Source organism: Equus asinus, chromosome 17 (genome assembly GCF_041296235.1).
Source record: "Equus asinus isolate D_3611 breed Donkey chromosome 17, EquAss-T2T_v2, whole genome shotgun sequence".
Classification (NCBI taxonomy): Eukaryota; Metazoa; Chordata; class Mammalia; order Perissodactyla; family Equidae; genus Equus; species Equus asinus.
Genome location: NC_091806.1, coordinates 20,544,870 through 20,553,423, shown reverse-complemented (window position 1 = coordinate 20,553,423; position 8,554 = coordinate 20,544,870). Strand labels below are relative to the sequence as shown.

Below are 8,554 nucleotides of genomic sequence, written 5' to 3'. Positions count from 1 at the left end.
TAATTTGTAGAAAAGAAATAAGGTATCCACATTGATGACCAATTTATGGGTAGATGACTACAGCTATAGTTTGATTTGGATTTTATAGCCTGTATATATTTTTTGTTTTTAGAGCCATAGGGTCAGTTCTCTCTCCTAGGGACTCTGTGTACATGTGTATCAACTCAAAGCTTCAGTTTAGCTGGAGAGAGAGAGCTTGGCTCTCCTTAATTCAACAAGCCACAAATAAAGGTAACAGACAAGGCTTTAATCACTTTCAGTGATGGTATAAGCAAAAGGCTAACACTAGAGTAAGCATCAACTCCACCCTGTTCCATTATCCTCCGCGGAAAAATGCACTAGTCAAAAATCAGATGATCAGCACAGATGTGGGGGTTATCTCACTACTGAAGGAGCATTGAACAAAAGGTTCCTGGAGTTTTGTGGACGTGAGGATCACAGAGGAGGGTGAGGGGAAGGACTAGCAGGAGTGGAAAAGTACTGAGTACTGAGTCAGAGCAGAGCAAAGTGTCTTCAAGATTCCCTGATAGGGAGACCTCCAAATGGAGGTGCCTGGGCAAGGAATACAGATATGCATAAGGGCATGGCCAAACAGGGAGACCTGAGTTTTTGACTTCAACTCCCCTTAGACACTGTAATGCATTGGCTGCACATCAAATCTGATATGGGGAGGGCAGCTTTCTCTCATGAAGCCTGCCCCGAGGACTTTGTAATTGCCTATGATCAGGCTTGAAAAATCAGATATAGGCTTTTGGCTAGGAGCCAGACTCCTCATATAGAAAACCTAGGAGTATAAATAAACAAGTATTAGACATAATAAGTGAATTTAGTGAGCATGGTGGGTAAATCCATAACCTTGGCCAGCAACTCAACTTTCACTCTAAGCCAAACAATGAAACAGAACCTCAAATGTTAGTCTTCATAATTCCCTCCTCCAACCTATCAGCACCTTGAAATATGAACCTGGCTCTTCTTCTCATATATTCTTTCAATTGATGTTATAATATTGACGCAAGGACAGTAGAAGTTAAAGAAAAAGTATAGCATTTGATATCGGCAAACACTGGGCTTGAATTTGGATTCTGGCTCAGCCACTAAGTTGGTGGCTGCTTCCTTAGCTCTAACGTGGGGCTAACAAGACATACTTTCAGAGTTATAGTTTCTGATTCTCAAAACTGAAACTCATAAATTCTGACATATAGTCCTCAGTGGGCCGATGTCAGTGGTATAAGGACTTTCAAAAATTCTCTCCTCCATTAAAGGAATGAGAATACTGAAAAATTCTCAGAATCAACATTTTCAGAATTATGAAAATTAACTAAAGTCTTGTAATATTTCAGGGAGTGCTTATTCAAGAAAAATGACTAAATCTCAGTAATAACAATAAGGCTTGTGGCATTTAACTTGCCCTAATTCCATGTCCCCTCCCCAGCTCCTCTATAACATTGAAAACCAACAGCCTGCAATCACAGTGAAAACCAGCAGCCTGGAAGCCACTGGAGGGGGCAGAATGGGATTGAAGCATCTACAAAGACCTTTTCCCTGAGATTTATCGTTATTTGGCCTGCCTAGAAGTTTCTTGGAAGACCTAATTCATGTGACTGTCTTTATTTGATTTTACTTGGAGCCTTTCTCCTGGGTGAATATAGCAAAAACAGAGAGACAATTCTTGAACATGGCGGCAGCCATAGATGGTGGATAATAGAGCAAACAACAGACTAAACAAAGGCTTAAAAAGGAAAAGCTGGGGAATAAGGTACCATTGGGGATTTGAAATGCTGTGACTCTATGACATATTTCTTGGAATTTGAAAGCTATATGCATGAGTAGAGCTGTGCATATGCCCAGACTGTGTGCATGCTCAAGAAAGACCACACTCTCACCTCTCACTTACCCTGAGACTGTATAAACAAGAAATAAAGACTAAAGTAAAGTTATAAATTATGTGACTGAGTGATGGTGGCATGCCCCAACATGCACATAAAGCCCATTGGCAAAGACTGGAAGACTTACTGGTTCTAGGAATCGAAGAACATTATTTAAGATGAATGGAAACGAAAAGTAGATTCTTTAAAAAGATCACCAAAACGACAAACCTTTAGCTAGATTGACTAAAAAAAGGGATAGGAGACTCAATTTACTAAAATCAGGATTAAAAGAGGGGATATTGCTACCAACATTACAGGCATAAAAAATATTATGAATGGATACTATGAACAGTTGTATGCCAACAATTTATATAACTCTGATGAAATGGACAAATTATTAGCAAGACAGAAACTACTGAAACTAAATCAAGTGAAATATAACAATAGATTGAAATAGTAATAATAATAATAATAAAACTTCCCACAAGAGTAACCCCAGGCCAAGATGGCTTTGCCGGTGGATTTTATCAAACATTTAAGGGAGAATTAACACCAATCCTTCACAAACTCTTCCCAAAAATAGAAGAGGAGGGAACACTTCCAAACTCATTCTAGAAGACCAGTATTATTCTGATATCAAAACTAGACAAAGATATCACAAGAAAAAAACTATAGCCAACATCTCTTATGAATATAGACACCAAAATCTCCAATAAAATACTAGTAAACTGAATTCCGTAGTTTATAGAAAGGATTATACAGCAAAAGCAAGTGAGATTTATCCCAGGAATGCACAGATGGTTCAATATAAGAGAATCAATCAATATAACATGCCACATTAATAGAAGAAAGGACATAGTGCTCAGTAATGATAACTGCTATTGTTACTATTTTTCCCAGTTCACCATCCACTGCCAAGCCATATATTTAAACATAGCAGCTTCTTCAACTCTCATGATAAGTGGTTTAAATAATGCCCTTTCCTCTAGGCTGCAGAGTACCCTCTACAGTATGTGTTTGAAGATGGTAGAATATATTTGACTGTTCCAATCTCCACTGTCCTGGAGTATTATGTGTGAAGAAAATTTGAAGGAATCTGTTTTCCTGACTTCATTCATTGAATGGCTGGTGAAATTCCTAGACTTCCAAAAAAAGTCAAAGGAAAGGCATAAAAATCTATCTTTTTAGATTTTGGCACTAGGATTTTAGCCTCCATTTGGCCTCAAACGCTAGATATCTAGACATCACTCTGCCTGAAAATATATCAAGTCCCAAGATTCTTACTAACTGAGTATGTCCTGATGTGTTTATAGTACAGTTGAAGATTGCCTCAGTATCTCAAACTCTGGTGACCTCAGCCATTAAGGAAATTTCCTCAGAGACATGAAACCCATGCTGTTGCTTACACAGCGTTTAGAGTCCTTCATATCCAAGCTCATGGTACCCAAGGGCTTATAAGAGGAGTGCATTGTCCCATAATTTTCCAGACCAGGAATGAGGGCTGTTAATATATAAGTTTAAAGTGATGGGAAAAGAACTATTCAGGTGAAGATGTGTTTGTTGTTCGTAGATGAATTTTCCCAAATATCTGTTTCTAAAGTGAAATCTTTAAAAAACAGAGATAATTCCTGGGAGGGCAAAAAGCTTAGATATAAAGACAGGTCCTTTAACATTCTCAGTGTCTTCTCTAAATACTATGATTCAAGAAGAAGCTGTTTTCTTATTTTAAGAGCAGAATAAGAGGGGTTATTAAGTGATAGAACTATTTGTGTTTATTACTGTATAAACAGAGAGCTAGGTGCTGAAGATCAGAAGATTCTCCTTAATACCTAAGAACTTTGGGTTTAAAATTCATCACAGCATTTTCTTTTCTTTTGACTTAAATTTCCAAGGCATTTGAGCCTTGAAATGCATGCCAAATCCATTTGAATAAATTTGTGCCATCTTGACATTCTCTGCTTCCGGTAACACTGTCCAGTCAGTGGAGACTTGAGAAACATACATTACATGAGATGATGTTTGAACAGCTACATATAATGGCTATTTCTTATTCCTGAATACATTGGGCATTCTCCTTAACTACAGAGGAAACCACAGTAAGTTAACTCGAATTGTTGACTTTTAATCCACTTTCTTACATTTCCCTCTTCCCCCAAGGGGTTTATCATTAAAATCATTGAAGCATTACTTTCTGATATTGATGGGAGATCACTTTTCAGATGCTTTGCAGAAATATTTTTTCACACTGCATATGGATAGATCTATAATTTATCAGATATAGATTTACATTTTATGGATTCCTGAGTCAATTTCTAGGCTCTGAGTGTGCAGAGAGTGCAGTAGTGCAGCCATTGTAGCTGGATGAGTCACTGAGGGTTTCTTTCAGAGACAGGACATATTGTATGATAGTTTGGATAGTCAGAGATTGGCTTCTGAATGGTGACTCATTTCCTTGAAGCAGTGCTCTGACTTTGATAATTTCCAGGGATGAAATAGGGGGAAAATACCTTACCTTGTACTGATAAGAGGAGATATGAGAGGCAATGAGAATAAAGAAGGCAAATTTGAGGTGGAGCTGAGACAGGGTGTGTGGCTTTCATTGTGGTAAAGGCAGGTCAGCATGGAGAGAGAAGGACAGCATTTGGACTCTGTTTTTCTGGTGGAATATAGCGATCTAAAACTGACACCCTAAAGAAGAATGCATTAAAATATAGGATACGCAAAGAAAGAATGTACTCTTTGCTGTGGTTGGGAATACATACTAAACTCCAAGATCAAGGGACACTGTTTATTCTAACTATTCAAACTTTCTTGGATTTTTAAAAATTTAAAAAGATTTTTTTCTGAGGAAAATTAGCCCTGAGCTGACATCTGCCACCAATCTTCCTCTTTTTGCTGAGGAAGACTGGCCCTGAGCTAACATCTGTGCCCATCTTCCTCTACTTTATATGTGGGACGCCTGCCACAGTGTGGCTTGACAAGTGGTTTATAGATCCACACCTGGGATCCAAACCAGTGAACCCGGGGCAGCGGAAGCAGAAGTGTGAACTTAATCGCTGCACCACTGGGCTGGCCCCCAAACTTTTTTGGATTTTGTTCTAGCCAGGCAGTTCCTTATTTCTGCTACAACAAATGTGGTCCCAGGAATATGACTGAATCTCTGTATCATTAACCTCAGACAGCCCATTTTTTAAGAGCATCAAGGCAGCTATTGCTAAAGATGAGAGGTGAAAGTTAATTCTCTTTGTCACTGTAGGGTGATTTTTCCTTGTACTCACTTATCCTAAGGCATCTTAAGGAAGACAGGATGTGGTGCTGAAAAAGAAAAATCACTATGTTGGACATTAGAAGAGTTGGATTCTTGTTGTGGTCTACTACTAATCAATTAGCTGTATTCCCTTGAGTCTGGGCCTCAGTGTCTTCATCTTTAAGAGCATACATGCTGATAAAATGCAAGGCAGTGGAGGATTTTTAGTATACAATAATTCTGGAGTCTTGTCCAATGGACCCTCGAACTCATTAACTTCTGACTCTACATTTCATAGCTTGGTTAAAGAACTGTCGTAGATTACGTATGGTCACAGGTTGCGGCCACTCATCCAAAATCTGGCACTGCTGACTCCCAGAAGTAAACTGGATCTATACTGGAGAAATACTATGTGCTAAAGAGCTAGAGACAGACATCCTAGATTTAAAGATAGGCTTCTCTATTTTTTATCATTACGACTTTGGGCAAGTCATTTATCTTCTCCTAAACACAGTTTCCTTTTCTTTAAAATATAGTTAAAAGTGTACCAATCTTATAGCGATTTTTGTGAGGATTAAATGAAATAATGCATGTAACGTATTTAATATCGCACCTAGTACATGCCAAACACTCAACAACAATTAATTATATAGGAACTACATAGTAGAGAAAGAAATCTCTGTTTGCTGTTAAGAGTGGGGAAAAGAAGAATTGTAGTAAATTTTGTATTTCAAAGTGTTTGAATATATGGAATTTAAACAAGTTACAAAATTTTCTCCACTTAGAAGAATTTTGTCTGCTTGAGTTCCTGCCTCTCAATCCTTGGGGAGACCACTATCTTGGGGCTTGCAACTCTAAAGCTAGCTTCTCAATGAAGCACTTGTAGGATCATCTGGAAGATATTTTCTTTCCATGTACCTCATTATGTGCCTTGCCCACATGTAATGGGGACAACTCATCTTACCCCTCACTGCCTTTGTGCTTTAAGAATACATTAAGATAAAGAGAATAAAAGAATCTGAGGTCCAGGAAAAAGTGAGAGTTAATAATAGCAAAACTTAGTTTATAATACTGTCTTAAGGTTTAATTGAGTGATACGTGTATTCTTCATCAAGGAAATGGAAATAGATTTTGCATTAAACTGATCTGGTTGATTATTCAGACTTGTTTATTGACTGTCAGTATCAGTGATATAAGTTAAAATCAGAGGTCAATAATCTTTGGTTGACAGGTTAAAGACCATATTTAGGGTGATTGCAAGTGGTCCATGGGGGCAGTGAGGGCAGCCTCACTCTGTCCAGATCTCCTCAAAACAGTCAGTGCCTAGCCAGACCCTCACTCTATGTCCATTTGGTGAACCAGTAACAATTTCATGAATATATTAAAGCAGTTACTTCATTTATAATCAGATAATATTTCCTGGGGTCCCATGATGTGGCATTGTACAATTCTCTATGTTTGTTTTCATATATATTCCACTCAATTTAAAAGTTCATGGTTCCATCTTCAGGCCTCTAAGAAAATACATGGAAATTATATTTATATTATGATCACAAAATTAGTAATACAATCTGTAGAAATTTGGAAGATACTAAAAAGTATATGGGAATAAAAGATCACCCATAATCTTACATCCAGGAGTAAATATCCTAAATATATTAATTTTTTTCCTCATCTTTTCTATAAAAATGTTTTAATGGAGAGGAATTAAAACCCATATAAAATTTTATAAGAAATTTTTGAATTTGAATTTTATTCTTAAAAGATACATATAAACTTATAATCTTCAAATACTAATTCTTTAACTATCATTCACTAGGTTTTTACCTATAGTATATTTACATAATTATAATCAGGATGTACAGAAAATTTTGTGCATTTTTTTATTCATGCCATTTCATATATTTTTTTCTGTCTTGTTAGTGTCCCAAATTATTACTCCTAGTGATTACGTTATTCCATTATATTGATGTCCAAATTAAGTTTTGTAAAGACTACTCTGACCCAGGGAAATGGAATTCACTTCATCTGGGTTTTCTGTCTTATAAGAATATTTTTGAGGCCAGGATAATAAAAGATAAGACAGTTCACTAAGAGAAGTTTTGAGTTATCTATTCCTAGGGAGTTTTGGGAAGAGAAGTAATCATATGTGATAATGTCAGAGTATTGTGAAAAGGCAGCGTTTTGGACTGTTTCATTCTTTCATAGTTCCTCTTTGATTTCTTTCTTTTTTTTTTTTAAGGTAAAGCATTTCTTCCTGGAGTTTTTATCACCCATACCACGTAGATGGAGAGTAAAAGGAATGTGACTGAATTCATTTTAATAGGTCTTACACAGAACCCCAAAATGCAGAAACTAGCATTTGTGGTACTTTTGATTCTATACATATTAACGCTCTCATGCAACCTGCTCATTGCAGTTACCATTACCACCAGTCATGCTCTGAACTCCCCATGTACTTCTTCCCGATCCACATTTCCTTGATAGATGCAATTTCTTCTTCTTCTTCAGCTCCTGAGCTGATTGTGCACTCCTTTCATGAGAAGAAAACTATCTCCTTTAATGGGTGTGTGGCTCAAGTCTATGCAGAACACATTTTTGGTGCTACTGAGATCATCCTGCTGATGGTGATGGCTATGACTGCTACATGGCCATCTACAAACCTCTGCACTATACAACTGTCATGAGCCACAGGCTGTGCGTTCTCCTCCTGGGAGTGGCCTGGGCTGGAGGATTTCTCCATGCAGCCATTCAGATCCTCTTTATATTCTGGCTGCCTTTCTGTGGCCCCAATGTCTTCGATTATTTCATGTGTAACTTGTACCCTGTGTTGAAACTCATCTGCGTGAACACTCATACCCTTGGTTTCTTTGTTGCTGCCAACAGTAGGCCCATCTGCCCGTTAACTTCCTTTTCTTGGTGGCCTCCTATGTGGTTATCTTGTGCTGCCTAAAGAAATATAGCTTGGGGGGGGGAGGTGCAAAGTCCTCTCTACCTGTATCTCTCACATCACAGTAGTAAAGTCTTATCTTTTGTGCCCTGCATATTTGTGTATCTGCGCCCAGTGATCACTCTGCCCATTGATAAAGCTGTGACTGTCTTTTATACCATGGTGGCCCCTATGTTAAATCTTTTAATCTAAGCCCTCAGAAATGCAGAGGCTAAAAATGTTATGCGGAAGCTCTGCTGGAAAAAAATTGACTTCAGATAATGATTAAACAGGATCATTGAGCATTGCAGGTAGAAGTAATAGAATTAATTTAGTCCAAGCCTCTTGATCTATAGATGAAGACATCAGCTCTAACAAGAGGTCGGATAATGCTTGCAGGTAGCCACTTCCGTGCAGAGCTAAAGCTTGGACTGGAATCCAGAAATACTGTCTCCCATCCTGCACTCTTGTCATCACAACTTGCTATTTCTTAACCAATAAATGTTTATC

At 37.8% G+C, this 8,554-nt stretch overlaps 1 pseudogene; it reads left to right on the top strand.

The window, feature by feature from the left end:
* Positions 1 to 7,401: 7,401 nt before the first annotated feature.
* Positions 7,402 to 8,333, top strand: LOC106821873 (olfactory receptor 4C12-like; annotated as a pseudogene).
* The last annotated feature ends 221 nt before the right edge of the window (positions 8,334 to 8,554 follow it).